Source organism: Ambystoma mexicanum, chromosome 7p (genome assembly GCF_040938575.1).
Source record: "Ambystoma mexicanum isolate Mex_15411 chromosome 7p, UKY_AmexF1_1, whole genome shotgun sequence".
Taxonomy (NCBI): Eukaryota; Metazoa; Chordata; class Amphibia; order Caudata; family Ambystomatidae; genus Ambystoma; species Ambystoma mexicanum.
Genome location: NC_090939.1, coordinates 166,164,904 through 166,185,593, shown reverse-complemented (window position 1 = coordinate 166,185,593; position 20,690 = coordinate 166,164,904).

The window sequence follows — 20,690 nt, the reverse complement described above, 5'->3', positions numbered from 1 at the left end:
ATGGAGAATGGCACAATATGATGATCTGAACAGATAACAGGAATGCGGGGAGAGACTGAAATTAAGTTCTCGGGCGCAAATCTGAGGTCCAAAGTATTGACCAGCTGAAATGTAGGCTCTGGCACACTCTAGGTCCAACATTAGACTACAAAATGGAGTAATGAGTTGATCATCAACCTTATTGACAGGAAGATTGAAATCATCCACAATAAGTAGATGAGCGTATTTCAACTTCAGTTCAGATATTGAAGAAGGGAATCCTTCACAAAAAGAGCGGTCATATCCCGGAGGACGATAAACCAGTAAAATTGCCAAGGTGGAAGAGGCGGAGACAGACATGCTAATTAAGAGAGTCTACATCGTTAGATTGTGATTAATAGATATAGCGCTCATCCTGAAAGAAGATTTATAGTTCACAGGAGCAGCTCTGCCCGAATAAGTAGAAGACCAATCACAACGTAAAATATGATAGGTGGGAGGTAGCGCTTGAGCTACGGAGGGTCCAGAATGTTGAATATGGAGGTTTTTATACCTATGGGTTTGCAGCTGTTGCTAGTAGGGAAATTACCCCTGGCTATCTGGCTCTGAGTGAAATGACACCTGGTTATCTGGCTCTGAGTGAAATGACCCCTGGCTATCTAGCTCTGAGTGAAATGACACCTGGCTATCTGGCTCTGAATGAAATGACCCCTTGCTATCTGGCTCTGAGTGAAATGACCCCTGGTTATCTGGCTCTGAGTGATATGACACCTGGCTAACTAGCTCTGAGTGAAATGACACCTGGCTAACTAGCTCTGAGTGAAATGACACCTGGCTATCTGGCTCTGAGTGAAATGACACCTGGTTATCTGGCTCTGAGTGATATGACACCTGGCTAACTGGCTCTGAGTGAAATGACACCTGGTTATCTGGCTCTGAGTGAAATTACCCCTGGCTATCTGGCTCTGAGTGAAATGACACCTGGTTATCTGGCTCTGAGTGAAATGACCCCTGGCTATCTGGCTCTGAGTGAAATGACCCCTTGCTATCTGGCTCTCAGTGAAATGACCCCTGTTTATCTGGCTCTGAGTGATACAACACCTGGCTATCTGGCTCTGAGTGAAATGACACCTGGTTATCTGGCTCTGAGTGAAATGACCCCTGGCTATATGGCTTTGAGTGAAATGACCCCTTGCTATCTGGCTCTGAGTGAAATGACCCCTGGTTATCTGGCTCTGAGTGATATGACACCTGGCTAACTGGCTCTGAGTGAAATGACACCTGGCTATCTGGCTCTGAGTGAAATGACACCTGGCTATCTGGCTCTGAGTGAAATCACCCCTTGCTATCTGGCTCTGAGTGAAGTCACCCCTGGTTATCTGGCTCTGAGTGATATGACACCTGGCTAACTGGCTCTGAGTGAAATGACACCTGGTTATCTGGCTCTGAGTGAAATGACCCCTGGCTATCTGGCTCTGATTGAAATGACACCTGGCTATCTGGCTCTGAGTGAAATGACACCTGGTTATCTGGCTCTGAGTGAAATTACCCCTGGCTATCTGGCTCTGAGTGAAATGACACCTGGTTATCTGGCTCTGAGTGAAATGACCCCTGGCTATCTGGCTCTGAGTGAAATGACACCTGGCTATCTGGCTCTGAATGAAATGACCCCTTGCTATCTGGCTCTGAGTGAAATGACCCCTGGTTATCTGGCTCTGAGTGATATGACACCTGGCTAACTAGCTCTGAGTGAAATGACACCTGGCTAACTAGCTCTGAGTGAAATGACACCTGGCTATCTGGCTCTGAGTGAAATGACACCTGGTTATCTGGCTCTGAGTGATATGACACCTGGCTAACTGGCTCTGAGTGAAATGACACCTGGTTATCTGGCTCTGAGTGAAATTACCCCTGGCTATCTGGCTCTGAGTGAAATGACACCTGGTTATCTGGCTCTGAGTAAAATGACCCCTGGCTATCTGGCTCTGAGTGAAATGACCCCTTGCTATCTGGCTCTCAGTGAAATGACCCCTGTTTATCTGGCTCTGAGTGATACGACACCTGGCTATCTGGCTCTGAGTGAAATGACACCTGGTTATCTGGCTCTGAGTGAAATGACCCCTGGCTATATGGCTTTGAGTGAAATGACCCCTTGCTATCTGGCTCTGAGTGAAATGACCCCTGGCTATCTGGCTCTGAGTGATATGACACCTGGCTAACTGGCTCTGAGTGAAATGACACCTGGCTATCTGGCTCTGAGTGAAATGACACCTGGCTATCTGGCTCTGAGTGAAATCACCCCTTGCTATCTGGCTCTGAGTGAAATCACCCCTGGTTATCTGGCTCTGAGTGATATGACACCTGGCTAACTGGCTCTGAGTGAAATGACACCTGGTTATCTGGCTCTGAGTGAAATTACCCCTGGCTATCTGGCTCTGAGTGAAATGACACCTGGTTATCTGGCTCTGAGTGAAATGACCCCTGGCTATCTGGCTCTGATTGAAATGACACCTGGCTATCTGGCTCTGAGTGATATGACACCTGGCTAACTGGCTCTGAGTGAAATGACACCTGGCTATCTGGCTCTGAGTGAAATGACACCTGGCTATCTGGCTCTGAGTGAAATCACCCATTGCTATCTGGCTCTGAGTGAAATCACCCCTGGTTATCTGGCTCTGAGTGATATGACACCTGGCTAACTGGCTCTGAGTGAAATGACACCTGGTTATCTGGCTCTGAGTGAAATTACCCCTGGCTATCTGGCTCTGAGTGAAATGACACCTGGTTATCTGGCTCTGAGTGAAATGCCCCTGGCTATCTGGCTCTGATTGAAATGACACCTGGCTATCTGGCTCTGAGTGAAATGACCCCTTGCTATCTGGCTCTCAGTGAAATGACCCCTGTTTATCTGGCTCTGAGTGATACGACACCTGGCTATCTGGCTCTGAGTGAAATGACACCTGGTTATCTGGCTCTGAGTGAAATGACCCCTGGCTATATGGCTTTGAGTGAAATGACCCCTTGCTATCTGGCTCTGAGTGAAATGACCCCTGGTTATCTGGCTCTGAGTGATATGACACCTGGCTAACTGGCTCTGAGTGAAATGACACCTGGCTATCTGGCTCTGAGTGAAATGACACCTGGCTATCTGGCTCTGAGTGAAATCACCCCTTGCTATCTGGCTCTGAGTGAAATCACCCCTGGTTATCTGGCTCTGAGTGATATGACACCTGGCTAACTGGCTCTGAGTGAAATGACACCTGGTTATCTGGCTCTGAGTGAAATTACCCCTGGCTATCTGGCTCTGAGTGAAATGACACCTGGTTATCTGGCTCTGAGTGAAATGACCCCTGGCTATCTGGCTCTGATTGAAATGACACCTGGCTATCTGGCTCTGAGTGATATGACACCTGGCTAACTGGCTCTGAGTGAAATGACACCTGGCTATCTGGCTCTGAGTGAAATGACACCTGGCTATCTGGCTCTTAGTGAAATCACCCCTTGCTATCTGGCTCTGAGTGAAATCACCCCTGGTTATCTGGCTCTGAGTGATATGACACCTGGCTAACTGGCTCTGAGTGAAATGACACCTGGTTATCTGGCTCTGAGTGAAATTACCCCTGGCTATCTGGCTCTGAGTGAAATGACACCTGGTTATCTGGCTCTGAGTGAAATGACCCCTGGCTATCTGGCTCTGATTGAAATGACACCTGGCTATCTGGCTCTGAGTGAAATGACCCCTGGCTATCTGGCTCTGAGTGAAATGACACCTGGTTATCTGGCTCTGAGTGAAATGACACCTGGCTATCTGGCTCTGATTGAAATGACACCTGGCTATCTGGCTCTGAGTGATATGACACCTGGCTAACTGGCTCTGAGTGAAATGACACCTGGCTATCTGGCTCTGAGTGAAATGACACCTGGCTATCTGGCTTTGAGTGAAATCACCCCTTGCTATCTGGCTCTGAGTGAAATCACCCCTGGTTATCTGGCTCTGAGTGATATGACACCTGGCTAACTGGCTCTGAGTGAAATGACACCTGGTTATCTGGCTCTGAGTGAAATTACCCCTGGCTATCTGGCTCTGAGTGAAATGACACCTGGTTATCTGGCTCTGAGTGAAATGACCCCTGGCTATCTGGCTCTGATTGAAATGACACCTGGCTATCTGGCTCTGAGTGAAATGACCCCTGGCTTTCTGGCTCTGAGTGAAATGACCCCTGGCTATCTGGCTCTGATTGAAATGACACCTGGCTATCTGGCTCTGAGTGAAATGACCCCTGGCTATCTGGCTCTGATTGAAATGACACCTGGCTATCTGGCTCTGATTGAAATGACACCTGGCTATCTGGCTCTGAGTGATATGACACCTGGCTATCTGGCTCTGAGTGAAATCACCCCTTGCTATCTGGCTCTGAGTGAAATCACCCCTGGTTATCTGGCTCTGAGTGATATGACACCTGGCTAACTGGCTCTGAGTGAAATGACACCTGGTTATCTGGCTCTGAGCGAAATTACCCCTGGCTATCTGGCTCTGAGTGAAATGACACCTGGTTATCTGGCTCTGAGTGAAATGACCCCTGGCTATCTGGCTCTGATTGAAATGACACCTGGCTATCTGGCTCTGAGTGAAATGACCCCTAGCTATCTGGCTCTGATTGAAATGACACCTGGCTATCTGGCTCTGAGTGAAATGACACCTGGCTATCTGGCTCTGAGTGAAATGACCCCTGGTTATCTGGCTCTGAGTGAAATCACCCCTTGCTATCTGGCTCTGAGTGAAATCACCCCTGGTTATCTGGCTCTGAGTGATATGACACCTGGCTAACTGGCTCTGAGTGAAATGACACCTGGTTATCTGGCTCTGAGTGAAATTACCCCTGGCTATCTGGCTCTGAGTGAAATGACACCTGGTTATCTGGCTCTGAGTGATATGACACCTGGCTAACTGGCTCTGAGTGAAATGACACCTGGTTATCTGGCTCTGAGTGAAATTACCCCTGGCTATCTGGCTCTGAGTGAAATGACACCTGGTTATCTGGCTCTGAGTGAAATGACCCCTGGCTATCTGGCTCTGATTGAAATGACACCTGGCTATCTGGCTCTGAGTGAAATGACCCCTGGCTATCTGGCTCTGATTGAAATGACACCTGGCTATCTGGCTCTGAGTGAAATGACACCTGGCTATCTGGCTCTGAGTGAAATGACCTAGGTAATTATGAAATTATACTAGGTGTGAATGAATGATTGTATGCATGATGTTAGGATGCCTTTTTTAAGAAAGAATTGATTAAAAATGTTCTGTGATTTTTTATATTTTTATACCTAAATCAAAATAAAATGAAATAATGATTTAATATATACCTCCTCCTTCCTTTCTCACATCAGTTTTTCCTTCGCCTCCCTGGTACTACTTTCTGTTTTATGACTTTTTTCCAGGGGACATTTTCACATGGAACCTGATAATGCACGTGAGATGAAGGGCCACAGAACCAATTAACTCTGACTCCTAAGTCACCCTTCTCCTTGCACTCATTGAGGCAGGGGTTCAGTCTTGCAGTCCCAGGAGAAGGCAAGCCTCTGCTTGTGATCATCCTGAATGACATGCAAAGGGCATCCAACAGCTGCGGTGCTTTGTTTTGATGTATTTCAACAAACATGGCTATTCACCGGAACCCAGCTACCCACCCGGTGGACACTTGATCAAGCCTTGCACCAAATGTTATGTAACCATTGCAAGTTGACTACGTCTCGATGTCCTTTATCACCCTCAGGTCTCATTTAACCGATCTCTCACAGCGCCCTGATGCCTGAGGGTTTGTGTGTGCTATACAAATGAAATAAATAAATAAATAAATAAATAAATAAATAAAACCCCTTTATGAGTCCATCAAAGGGGAGCTACATGTGCAGGCCACAGGGACCAGCAATGATATTGGTTATGACCACTAGATACATGCTGTTCCCACAACGGGAATGCTCTATGGTCATGTATGGCAAACACTGGCCCCAGACGGAGGCACCTATGGACCATGAGTGCATGCCTTCGTAACACGGGGGTCAGTTGCAAGATTCATCAGCGATGGACCACAGAGAGTGGCAATCACAGCCTGTGCTTGTTAGATGGACACTGGGCATGGTGCATGTTTTTCACACGGACCCAGCCAGGATGGATCACAGGTCAATGTCCATGCTGCGGAGCATTAAATATGAATTACAGGCGCGGGTGGCTGCTCTCCATGTTTAGCTGAGCCGCGCTGTTATCATTCTTCAAAGATGCAAGGCTCAGCCTAACCTGGAGCTCAGCCATTAAGTCTGCCAAATTCTATAAAGTCCATGCTCACCCGGGACTCATGGATACAGCCTGTGGCCACAGCTGACAGTTGGGTATACCTGTTTGGTAAAAAAAAACAAAGCTGTTTGAGTCATATTCCATATTTACTGAAGCAGTCTAATAAACATTCGCCAAGCCCATTAATATTGAGGCTATTGCTCGACCACACATTTTTTATAATTCTTCATTTTTGCTGTTTTTTTTGCTCGATTTTTACTACCAAAATGTAGATGGTGATTGGAGCCGGCAATATTGGTGGGGGTTTTATTTTTCCTGTGCCCAGGATTATGAGGAAGCACTAAGGAAAGATGGACCCCACAGCAGCAGGCGGTCGTGGTGCGACACGTCTTAATGCGACCACAATCAGGCCTGGTCTTTGCCCATCAAAGAGAGACACACCGAAGGAGGATAGCTCAGGGGCAACGTGCTCGCCTTGGAAGCAAGACGACATGGAGCAACACAAGTTCGATCCCCGGGTCCGCGCTGAGAAACCTCTTGGCGTTATAAATAACCAATCTTATCCTATCGCATCAAAGACAGAAAATCCTAGGAACAATATTTAACTAACAGGTTGATATATAACACATAAACTGCATGATCAAATTTGAATCCAGCGCTCCAAAGGAAATCACAAAACTCAGTTTCTCACATGAGTCTTTTAAGAACCCATCTCAGTCAAGTCCCCACTCTGGCTATGCGCGTTACAGGTTTTCTAAGAAAGTAATGCCAGACTCTGTGACAATTGCCCCAAACATAGTTAGCTCTTCTGTATTTCTTTACTATTTGTGAAGTCTCCAACTCTAACCAGGGCACTTGAATTAACCCATCACCCATAGCAGTCTATGGACTGTGGCAGACCTGAAAACCACTGTTCCCCAAAACCCCTTCCAGGGCGTCTCACTATCTCAGACACCCCACGACAAGTGCTCCTTTCATGCGATCTGACAGACAGCAACGTCGCAGCATGTGAAATCTGGACCAAGAAAAGACACTGTTGTATTTTATTCTGGTATTTTCACATGAGAACCGTTTTTGTGCAGCGTGGACAGCTTGTCAGAAAATAAGTTGTAGCTTGCAACGCATCAAGTACTCATTTTACCTGAGTGAGATGGGCTAGGATAAAAACCTTGCATATTCCATGAACACTCATTATTGGAAACGGTTTTAGTTACACTACAAAACAAGAAGCATCCCCAAATGTCACGGTAGGGGAAGCAATGCAATTTAAAACCCTACAATGCCTGCTCATGACCTCACACATGCTATCACAAATGGCATCACCAACAACATTATCAGTGCTATCATACGTTGATGTTATATGCCACATCACTAATGACATCATTCGTGACGTCACTGACTATTACTCCTTGACATTCTGCACCACTTTTCAACAGCATGCCACTTGCAGCCGCTCCAGAAAGTTAGTGGGTTGCAGTTTCAAAATCTACAAACCATTACATTTTCCGTGTGCCATATGTCCAACTCTATGGTGTACCGCTTCACCAACTCCACCGCTCTGCAAGTGTCTGGCTACGGCACTCTATGCCTTGGTGTGTGATGAGGAGACGTGTTTTGGAATGGAGTTTATAAGTTTCTGTGCTAATGTAACACTGCACGTCTGCTATGTAGACAACTGCATGATACTGTCATCTAAAAACAGATGCCTGCGTTCTATTAAAACCTTTTAAAACCCCCACCCTATACTAGGTATCTTAACCTTTCTCATTATTGCCCAATTCTAGAACTCTCGCTGATGGAACTGTATGCTGCGTGCTGAGCTGGCCTCCTAAGGTGGCCTGATGCCAACTCGAGATGAACTACTTTGACCAAGTTACAGGATATATGGCCAGTTTCTTCAGGAAGAAAGGAGACACGCCCTCACCTAACCCAAGGGTAATCAAGAACACAGCAACTGGGACCCAACAGGACACCCAAAACTCCTCTCAAGAGTTACCAAGCCTGGAAGACATTTTCACGCTCCAAAATCAAATCATAACCGAAGTGCGAGAGGTAAGATCCTCTTTAACATTATTAGAAAAAGGAATCAGAGGTGGTCAACTCAAGAATAGGCCACTTAGGAAAGTGACGGATAATTACATATTCAGATGTAAGGACTGGGACCTCAGTGGAAATCTTTGCAAGTTATTGAATACAAATCTGTGGCTTGGGGTAGCCAAGACTCTGGTGGGGCATATATCTTTGGAATGCCCAACTCTCCCTCCTGCCTTCTCCTAAAGCCAAAAAGGCCAATTTTATTAGAAGGTATATCTATGAGTCAATAGTCTGCAGCATGGGTAAAAGCGGAGACCTCCCACATCTGGTCATAAAACATCCACAAAGGAGAATAAGTTTCCTAAAATAACCCCAGGGTGAAGGGGGGCACAGACGTCCTGGAAAAGGGGAGAACATTGCATTTATTCATAAAATAATTCCCAAATGGCCGTAATTGACACATTTCAATGGAACAAACAGAGCCATGATTTGCAAACTTGGTGGAAAAGAGAAGCAAGGACAACTGAGACAGGTGGAAGAGGTAGTCAAAAGGTACTGTGGTAAAAGCAAGGACAGTTTATTAACATGGCAGAAGTGTCACCATATTGGAAATTAAGGCCTAGTACACTATGAACAGAATAGAACGCAGGCCCTGATGTGGAGCTGCGGCTCTGTGTAGCTTAGCTCCGAAAACAAATCCCCACTTCCGTTCCCCAGGAGAGAAGCCGTGGTTAGAGGCACCCGCAGTGCACAGATACACGCTAATTGTATCCAGCTGTTGGGCCTGAACATGCTGGGAAACAAATGTGAGATGGTAGGGATGTGCCCTTTCGAAGGACTAATTCATGATAACAGGGCATAAGGTTTTGTGATGCTAAGGGGCTAAGCAAAGATTTAGAGCACTACTGCCCTCGCCAATGAGCGGTCATCCCATATGGATTACAGGTAAGCACACACGTGAAACAAATACATCTCTGATATTCAGACTCAAGAGTGGTGTCCCAGTCACGTCACTACTAGGCACCTAGGGTTGAAGGAGATAAGGAGGGAGCTGAGTCTGGAACATCCTGTGATTTTGGATAGGAGGAGCAGAGGTGATGCCAATACATTTTGTATAAGGTCGCGGAGGCAGCCTGGGTACTCCAAGGCATCTGGTATAATGAGAGGGCATATTGCCTTATCAAAGCAGAGTTGGCATCACCAGTTACTTTCATCCCAACTGGAATGGAGGGGTGCACATCACATGTCAGTCTTGATTCATCAATTTGTCAATTTGTGTAAAACAACCAATCATGTACCTGGATTCAATAGAGACGATGTAGGGGAGCATATGTTAGGGGAGTGGGTGTCGATAATGTGTAGCCAATCGGCCCAGGAATTATAGGGGGACATTAGCATGTTCTATAGGTGGTAGCCAAAGTTGGTGATGGGATAACATTGTAACCTATGCATGCTTATTTGCTGTTTTCTGCTATATAACCTGTAACGTCTTGGGGCGTGAGGCGATCTGTGTCAGTTCGGTTCTACAGGACCGCCTAAGACCTTTTGTATGTAATAAACCTTGCAAAAAGGTGCAGTGATTATTTGGTCTTTTGGATTATTTTTATTGTACAGCTTTTGGGTTCCTATTTTCTTTAGAAATTGGTGGCCTCAACCAGATCCCAGACTCTCCGTGAGGTCGGGGGTGTCCCAGCCATGCATCCATGGTTTGCATTGAACAGTTCCCATGCACAATCTGAAGAGGTTTGCAGGTGCTTTATTGACAGAAGGCCTGTCTGCTCCATGGAGTGGGTTGCTGCTCCCAGATTGTGCAGGCCATTGACTGAACCCCATATCGGTGGTGATCGGGAGACTGCTTAGATATAAGTGAACCTTTGTGGGAGAAAATAACAAGAGGTGATTGTGTATGTGTGTTTTGTGAAAGACCGCGTGGCATTGTATAGTATTTGTTTATAGAAGTGGTCAGAGCGATCGCCTCTGTGGAGAGGAAACATGACGTTACGGTATATATTGTGAGGAAAAAAGAAGAGAGAGGAAACAGGATCTTCTCCGTTGCGGAGGAAAGGTAGTGATGCGAATAAAATAAGAGGCGTGTTCTAGTATATGAAGGACCTTCACTCAGCAAAAGGGCGTGTGAGGAGATAAATTCCATCTTCCTGAGGCAAGGGGATAGAGGAAGGTTCTAAACCATTGTATAAATAACTGTGATTTATTGTGTAGGCCCATTATATTTTGCCTGGCATTACAGGGCGTAAGGAGGTAAATTCTCTCACCTCGAACAGCAGACAGAGGAAGGGTCTAAACCATGGTGTATATATTTGTGGAATTATGGATTTGTGATTACAGGAGTTTCAGGAGTTGCGTGGTGTGGATTGGTGGTGTTTGAGTTGTGAAGAGAGATGTGATGTGATAAGTGTGTGGTGTGTGAGGTGAAGAGGACAAGGAGTGGGTAACGGGGAGTCTGGACATGTTGGGAGCGGGCTGGTAGATCGGCGCCTCTGGATCAGTGTCTAGGAAACAAAAGATTATTACAAGTGTAGATTTGACGTAAATATGAGGTTCCTCACCCCACAGGAGAAAATTAGGAAATATTATAGGGAATGGGTTGCTGACACAAGAGGAGGGATATACAAGCCGTGACCCGGAGAAGTAACGAATAACAAAGATGTTCTGGGCCACATGAACACATATTTAGCTGCACAATACAAGGGGAGGAAGCCGAAGAACAGAAAGTGTATTTTGAAACTTTGGAGAATGGTTGAAGATTTGGAAGATTTCCCAGAGGGCCCTCAATGGGGAGAAATTGTAATAAAGTACCCTGTGTCATATCCATGCCTACTACAGCTCCTATGTCCTGTGATACACCTACAACCCCCACAGTCCCTCCACCCCCACAGGGGAATTACCCTCAGCAAGCAGCTGCAGGTTATACTAATCCCAAATATGTGCCCCAGACCACCCTGTGACACAGGGCGTCACAAACTATGAAAACGTCCCCCAGACCCCAGCAGCAGATACTGCGCGCACCCTATTAGGGTTGGAAATGGAGAACAGGGCACAAAGAGATTTAGAAACAGTGCTGCAAAGGACAGAGTCAGAGCTTGTACAAATAAAGAAAGAAAGGGAGGATGGCTGACAGGCGCTACTAGGCACTGATGAATGGAGAGTAGGTGATATTTTATTTAGGACTGATAGCACCACAATTAGGGCGTGCATGTTGAACAGAAGGTTAAGGGATATAATGATGGCAGGTATGGAGAGGGATTTCCATGGGTGGGCAGTTTAGAATTTGAATCAATCAACCAGATGTTGATGTAGGAGCAGCAAAGGAGGAGGAATTGGGCACAGATGGTGAGCAGGTAGTCGAGATGCTGTCTAGAGTGACACCAAGAGCAGAGAGTTGGTGGGCTCCGATCTTGAGAGTGTGATCAGGTCACATGGCAGTGGTGAAGGGGAAGCAAGGAGGGGAAGCCACTGGTTAAGCATGTGGGAACACAGTTTTGATTGTAACATAAAGGACCTGGCAGAGCACAGTATGTGCCCTGGCCACACATGGATAGAAATACATGTATGAAGGCACTGCCGTTGCTCGCAGTGGGAGCAGGCAAATGAATGTATGCATTTGACAAACAGACCACTTGTATTACACTAGTGAGAGGGGACATGAAAAGATTGTTTGCTGCACTATTAGAAGAATGAGCGGACGATATTTGGAAAAGCATGGGAAATCGCTTTCCAAACTAAAGAATGGGCAGCCCTATGATGAGCAGAACATCCCAACACACTGGACCTACACTCGACAATGGCACAGACTATTAAAGAGGATGAAGACCTGGCACAATATATATGGCAAATTCAAGAGATGTGGAGGGCTGAGACAGGGGAACCATGGGATAAAAATATAGCAATATTCTAACACATTGCATAAGGTAGTGGGGATCAAGGCCTATGGATGGCCAGAGATTGAGGCAATTATAGTACATCATTGCAGGTGAAGGCAGGAGAGGGGGAAGAAAGTGGTGGGCAATGTGCAGAAGGCTGAAGCGAAGGTAGTATAGAAGAAATTTGCGAAGTTGAGCATTGAAGGAGCAGTGATTACAGGCCCACCTGTAGGGCAGGTAGAACCATGAATGGTACTGTTGGAACTGAGAATGGTGCCAGAGTGGATAGGGTGTTAGGGCGGTTATCCAGATAACGGGATACCATGGTGGGTACCAGGGAGGTTACCAGGGAGGGTATCAGGGATGTTATCAATGAGGGACAGGAGGATTTCATGGAGGTAGAGGAGGATTTGACGGGATGGGGCTGAGAATTGTTGGACCAGGACCATGTTGGTCATGTATGAGAATGGGTAATTTTCTTCGAGAATGTAGGAGTAGGCAAGTGGTGGTGCACAATCCCTGTGCACAATCCCAGTGGACCAGTGGCCCCATATTCACAGCAGTAATGGATGATGCCTCTAAGTGCCCCATATGGTGCAGCACCAGAGCAGGAGCCCCAGCAGGTCCAACAGCCCTAATATGAATATCAGGCCCCAGTAGCCCTGCAGATACAACGTCCACAACCCAATAGCACACCAGTCTATCTGCAGCAGCAACCCCAACAGACAGCACCACAAGTGTTCTACAATAATGCTTTGCTGAACGGCACAGGGACACCTTATACAGGGGCAAGTTTGGTGTGCGGTAATCCCTTTGTGTTCCCAGGATCGATACATACCCAGATTAGGACAGCCCGCAGAGAGCTTTGGCATGCCCAGACCTATCAGTCACTGTTGAACCAGAGGGTAGCCCCTGGTAGGTGTGGAGATAGGGAACAAAAAACAAAATATTTGTTTTTATGATTGACACTGGCACAACAAAATCATGCATAAAGGAAGGGTGCTTCCCCTTATCAGGGAAGGTAATGGACACACACAGGGGTTCTCTGTGGCAATATATTTGGTTCCATTTACAGAAGATTTACCAAGGTAGGTAAGAAGAGGGGTTAGCACTGTTACTGTTTTCAACTACAATACCATTGAACTTGTTAGGCAGGGATCTGTTAAGCAAGCTGAACATGACAATCACATATTTGGGTGGTGTGCTCAACACCAGGAATTCGTTATGCTAGAGTCCTGGCGATAACACGAACATTGTACAGTGATCGCGCCACTAGAGGGATACCTTTGCACCCAGATTTCTTTATGTATGGAACAATTGTGTTGCTGAGTTGGGTGCCAGGCATCAGGGGCAAACCATGAAGAGTGCCCTCAGAATGTGTGTTCAGGCCAGCAATAATCCAAGATCATGCGCCAGGTACCATTATTGCTCTAGATTTGGATGAGGTGCTGATTGCAGAGTACAAGGTGGTGTTGATAGGGACTGATAAAGAGGTAGATGAGTGGCATAACGTTTTATGTAGCGACCCGGCTCAACCACTGAGTGCAGTGTCACATGGGCAGTTGTTTGAGGATGCTGACAATGAAGGTGAAATCATATTGGAGGTTTGTATCCCATGTCAAATAATAATCCAGAAAAGAAATGCCCCTTGTCCTATACTTATTGCTAAATGCATGCCTGCACACTTACAGGAGGATTTGCTACTGGTCTGAATCACTTTATGGATGGACAACCCTCATGATGTAGGGCTCTTGAAGAGCGTAGGGGCAGTGTGCATCAAGCTGAAGCAAGGCACAGTGCTACCTAGAGTGTGACAATATCCATTGTCAAGGGAAGCAGATGAGGGAATACATGAGACAATTGTGGCCTTGTGGCAGCAGGACATTATAATGCCCCCTGAATCCCTGTTTAACACAGCGATATACCCGGTCAAAAAAGCAATGGGGTCAGGTTGGAGGCTGATACAGGATTTTGCACCCATTGAATAACATTATTGAAGCAGAGTTTCCAGTTGTACCAAACCCCACCATGATCCTTTTTAATATTTAATATACCAACGGAGGCCACACATTTTACTGTCATTGATTTGAAAAATGCGTTCTTCTCCATTCCATTTCACCTGGATTCCCAGAATCTCACTGCATTTACCTATTGTGGACAAAGGTTCCAACACACTAGACTTCCTCAGGGGTACTGTGAGTCCCCCAGTATTTTAACAGAGTTAGATGACCTCTTAGTGCGCAGCACAAAAGCAGAATTATGTAGAGCAGATTCAATTACACTGCTGACATTGCTCACGGATAAAGTATACAAAATAGAAAGAGGTTGTGTACTTTGGACAAACAATATCATCTGAAGGTAAAAAAGTAACACCAGAAAGAGCAGCCACATTACAGAACACACCCCAGCCCACAACAGTGAAAGAAATGGTGCAGTTCCTGGGTTTGTGTAACTATTTTAGAGCATGGAATTTTGACTATTCTACTTACACAAAACGTCTATTGCAGGGACTGAAAGAGGCACAGAGAAGGAAAGGTTCACTTACATGGACAGGAGAAATGATAACATGTTTCCAGGAATTATAAAATGCGATAAGCAACACACCAGCAAAAGAAGCACCGTATTACAGGGACACAGATGTCACAGCATTTCCTGAGGTGGCATACCAACAGTTGCAGTTAGCAATCTCAAACACTGCAGTATCGCTTGCACAAATAATTGAGTTAGAAGGTCAGGCACCAGAGGATAAGAAAGACCTGTGGGTCAAGCAGGGTTGCTCACATCTACTGACTGATATGATTTGGAGGCAAACCGTTACAGGTAAAGTAGTGTTGTGTTTTCATTTTTGGAAATACTGGCATCCGAGGAATGCTGAACCCCATCTAAACAGAAGGATCTTGGCATCCTCTCTACAGCTTCACATTTCAATCTCCAATGCAATCCTATGCCTCCCGGAACCCCAGCGAAACCCCCTGATGGAGGATTCCACTGATTTAAAGGATCTAGGAATAACAAATGGAACATTCATGAAGTGGTACGGAAGACGAGGCAAAACCCAGTGCCATGCGACCCATCAAGGACAGAAGCAACTTCCCCCAAAAATCCACAGAACGCACCAGACGAGTACCCACACAATCAATCCAATCTTGCAAGACCTTATCCGCTAAACTCCAGATAAATAATAATCAAACTCTCACCATCCACGTTTTATATAGACCCCCAGGCCCCCTAGGCACCTTTGAAGAGGATCTTCACAACTTCTCACTAATAACCTTAAACCTTGTTCTCAAATAATCCTCCTTGGGGACTTTAACTTAGGTTTCCATGATACTACGGATACTAATGCAACAGTGGTAGCCAATACTATTCACGCACTAGGCCTAACTCAAAGAGTTGACAAGCCTACGCACCTCAAGGGAAGAACGCTAGATTGGATAGCTGACTGTAACTGCTCAGCCACTATCCTATCCATAAGACCCCTACCTTGTACAGACCATTCTTTAGTGTCCTTTAACCTAGCCACTGCCAGACCTATCCCCATAGTCTTTCCTACAGCACCGCCTTGCTTAACCAGAAATAAAAAATGCATTACGGTAGAGAAAGTGATCCCAGCTATATTACCGACCCTCAATGCATTATCAGCTAATCTAAGCCATAGCACCCTAGTATAAGAATTCAATAATATCATGCTCATCACCCTAGATAAACTGGCACCTCTCAAACTCAGATCTAGTAAACCAAAAGCCCACCTAAATAAATGGTTTACGCCGCAGCTAAGAGACTTACGCATCCTGAAAAGAAAAAGTGAAACTACCTGGAGGCTCTGTCCTTCAGTCGACAACAAAGCCAAACTAACCTCTCTCTCCTCACTCTACAAAAAAGAAGTTTGCCAGGCTAAACGTAACTCGTATGATGACCGCATAGCCAACTCTAACTCCAGCATGAAAGAGCTCTTCTCTATTCTAAAGGAACTTGAGTCTCCTATCGCCACACCGGACGCTTGCACCAAGGATAAACCTTGGTGCACAGATATCCAGCATGCCCTAACAAACAAAATTACTACTCTCCAAAATAAAATCCAACAAAAAAAAGAAGTACTTAAAATTCAGGATTCGCCCAAAACGCCCAACACCAATAATATAATGGCTCACAGTGATTCCTTCCACTTCTCTAAAATGACCACCTTGGAAGTAGAAAAAATTATCCTGTCCCTTAAACCTTCTAATTGTAAAGGTGACCTCTGCCCAGCACAATTAATAAAAGACGCTGCCAGAGAATTATCGCCCTTTATCACCAAACTGATTAACGCTTCCTTTGCCTCAGCCACCATCCCTGCCAACCTTAAACAGTCCTGGGTACTCCCCCTACTTAAAAAGCAGACATTAGACCCCCTCATCCCAACTAATTACCGCCCTATTACTACGGTACCGTTTCTTCTCAAGATTCTGGACAAAGCCGCGTATAACCAAATTCAAAAGCATCTAGAACTACGCAACCTCCTAGGAGAGAGACAATCGGGCTTCCGCCCCTTACATGGAACCGAAACTGCCCTTATTGACTTGAAATCCCAAATTGACGAGTTGCGAGACAAAGGGAGAACAGTACTTCTGCTACTCCTTGACCTCTCAGCCGCCTTTGATTTGGTGGATCATAAAGACCTCTGTAGTCACTTAGACTCTGCTGCCCACTTCTCCCCAGAAGCCATCAGATGGATTGAGTCATTTCTGAGTGAAAGAACGATGAGTATTCTCCCCCTCAGCAGCAGCAGATCCCACCCTTATCTCATGTGGTGTCCCCCAGGGCTCCTGCGTTTCCCCACTCTATACAACATCTTCACCAAGCCCTTGTTTGATGATTTGGACCATCTCGGTATCACCTACACTAATTATGCAGATGATACACAGATCCTCCTCCCGCTTTCTGGGGATCATGCGAAGGACACGGAATTGGTGAACAAGGTATATCTTATCATCCAGGCTTGGATGGCCACCCATGGCCTCTGTCTGAACGATGATAAGACAGAGTTGATTATCCTGGGCACTCAAACTAATATCAAAAAACTAGGTAAGGAATTCTCCTCATTTAACATAGACGGGTATATCATCCAAGTGTCCAAGGACGTAAAAACCCTGGGATTCTATCTTGATTCTACCCTATCTCTTGACAAACAACTAAAATCCCTTGCCTCTTCCACGGCTTACACGTGCAAATTAATAAGAGCTGGTAAACCTTTCCTTTCCAACAAGAGCTGCTTAATCTTGGCTAGAGCCTTAATACTCTCCAGGATTGACTACTGCAACGCTCTCTACTCCGGAGCGAATAAAACTATAACGCAAAGACTACAAATATTACAAAATAATGCCCTGAGAGCAGCACTAGGCATAAACAAAAGATCCCACATCTCTGCTGCCAGACGCTCTCACAACTGGTTGACCACTGAGAACAAAATAACACTTAAGATATTATCCCTGACCCACAAAGCCCTTAATAACTCTGCCCCCAAATACCTGATTGACAAATTCCACAGGAGAACATCCCTCAGACCGACTAGAGCTGTCAATTCCAACTGTCTGACAATACCAAACTTTACACTTAAGACGATCGGAGGTAATAGTTTTCAGGTAAAGGCTGCAAAGACCTGGAACTCGCTACCACAAGATTTGAGAGTGGACTCACCCTACCCTCGCTTTAGAAAAAATGTCATCGAACTCCTCACCTCGACTGACCTCAGCTGACCTCACATGACCTATGTCACCTATAGCCCTGATTGCCCTCAGTTGAACCTTGTATATTTGTAACTGTGTCCCATGTATATTTTGTAATTATCTGTGCCCTATGATCTCATGGTATTTTCTACTGTACATTTGCCATGATGTAACCTGTAACGTGATTTACCTTTCTCGAATTTGTAAACTTTGTAATTACTGTATTTTATATTGCACGCTATGCTCCGATGTAACTTGTAAGCTTTGCATTTCTTGCCTCTGCGCCCTGCTACCCTTGGGTCTGGCGTGCATAAAAAGTGAATAAACAAACAAACAAACAAACCACGCCAACCAGCGCCCTTACTGTATTACAATCGTGTGATCCCTAATGTCATGACAGATGCTCATCTCTAAATATTTAAAGGAATCAACAACCATTGAATACCTATCTCCAGTAAGTCTTCACATCTCTTTCTTCACATCTCTTTGCAGCCAACGTCACCAACGGGAGGATACAGGATTTCTTGGTTTATAGCTATCCCTGATAGCTTAGCAAAATTATCAAACACCTCCACCAAATAAGGCAGGCTCCTGTATACATGATAAAATATCATCAGCATATATTGAGATCAAACGTCTCTTCCCATCTAATTATAATTGTTCATTTATAACACACTTAATACCAACGAGTGGCTTCTAAGCGTGGGATCGAGATTTTAACCTGTATAGCGCTGCTTTGTCTTGTTTTCAAGACACACACATTGCCTCTGAGCGTTCCTTCCTCTACAAGTATTCCTGCTCTCCAGACCGAACAACATCGGAGACAGGGGACATCCCTGCCTTGTCCCTCTCTTCATCTCCCATGGATCCGATAAGAATTGGCCAGTCGCACCCATCATAATATACTCCCACAAATTCCAGATCTATTCAGAGCAGCATACATCCAATTCCAATGTACAGAATCAAATACTTTAATGGCATCAAATAAGGCTACTGCATAATGAGCATTATGTGTGTGAGTCCTATCAATGATACATGGCAGAAATCCGATCTGAGCCCGATTTATAAGGGAACAGATCACCTGTCTGAATCTCATGGCGATCAGGACAGTAAGGATATTGTTGTCTTGATTCAAAATAGATAGCGGTCTATATGATTCACAGAATTGCTGTGGCTTCCCAGATATGAGCACTGACATGATCACAGATTCGTGTATACTCATCGGTAGATTTCCCACCTCATATGCTGACTCAAACAGCTTAAACAACTTTGGTACTAAAGTTCCACTATATGTTTTATAAAAGTTCACCTTTAGCCTGTACCCCCATGGTATTTTCCCAGACTCTAAAGAGGCGATCACCGCTGTCAGCTCCAAATCCATCAAAGGGGCCACTAAGAATTCAACCTGTTCTGGCGAGAGTTTAGGCAAATCGATCTCCACAGTATCACACTTTCTGACATCCCCATAAAGCGATTTGTATTATCTGCAGAAAATCCCATTAATCTCTGAGTGAGACCTCCAACTCTCGCCACACTCATCTGTGACCAATCAAATTGCATGATGGGGGTTCTCCCTTCTACAGAGCCACACTAATAGCCTGACTGTTGTATCACCATTGTCATGTATCCTCTCTGTATATGCTTCAAAATCAAATTTCCCAAGCCTCTCCCATGCTCCAATGCAGATTTGTCTAAGGGCAATCAGACACTCCTCTGTTGAAACATCCAAATCTGGTGCACTCTACAGCTCTCTGATATTGTTCGCAAAACCAGCTATCTCCTCAGTCAAGGACCTCCTAATCCCACCAGCCTTTGCAGTCGCTTCCCCCATCAGAACCATCTTAAAGGACTCCCACAAAGTGTCCCAACTATTTACGCTTTCTTCATTAAGCTCGCAAAAATCCACAACCCTGCCCCCCCATCTGAAACAATTCATCCAAAAGGGACTCTGCTCGTATCCGCCAAGCAAAAACAATGAAACAACCACAATATACAACTAAACCAAATGCTCAATAGTACAATGCCATTTCAGCAGACTTGCCACACTCGTTCAGTCCAAAACACGAACAACAGGAGGTGTCCAAGTACCCAAACCTCGAGTATCAAATGCATAACTGTGTACAAATCAATTGTTAGTGCAACTGGGGCCATGAAAAAACTCCTAAGCACTGCAACATAGGATCCAATATCATGCCAGCCTTCATCTTCCTGGAAGATCCAGTGCCCCACACATATACTGTCAGGATTCCAGGATAGCCATCCCCTCTACCTTCATCAGACCTTGATCCTGTCTTGTAATGCAACAATCCCGTTACTATCCATCCATTAGTTCACAGTGTTTGGGGTTTCCAAGAAGAGCCTCTCCCCTTCATGTAGCACCTTCAGTTTGGCCCGGTATTTGCATATACTTCAGGCCCTGCTGCCGTACCATTTTCTTGGTTGAACAAACATGTTTCATCTCGTCTGGACCTGATTAGTGTAATCTGGGTAGATAGCCAGCATGGAGTATCTCCTCCTAATATGGCCACCATCCCTAGAGAATTTAAGGATCTACTCTGTCTTTAAATTTCAGAACTCATGCCATTATTGTTGGCCTCAGAGGGGCACCTGTTGGAGGCTTCTTGATATGAGCGCTTTTAAACAATATGGTCTTATTGTTTAAGTGCCTAACAAGCAAAAAATAAATACATTCATCAAGGATCTATGTGTCCCCTCAATTGTGAATCCCTGCGAGATCCTACGCAATCCAACCTCCTGTAATAATAGGCTTTCCACATAATTGGTCGGGTCCTGTCCTTC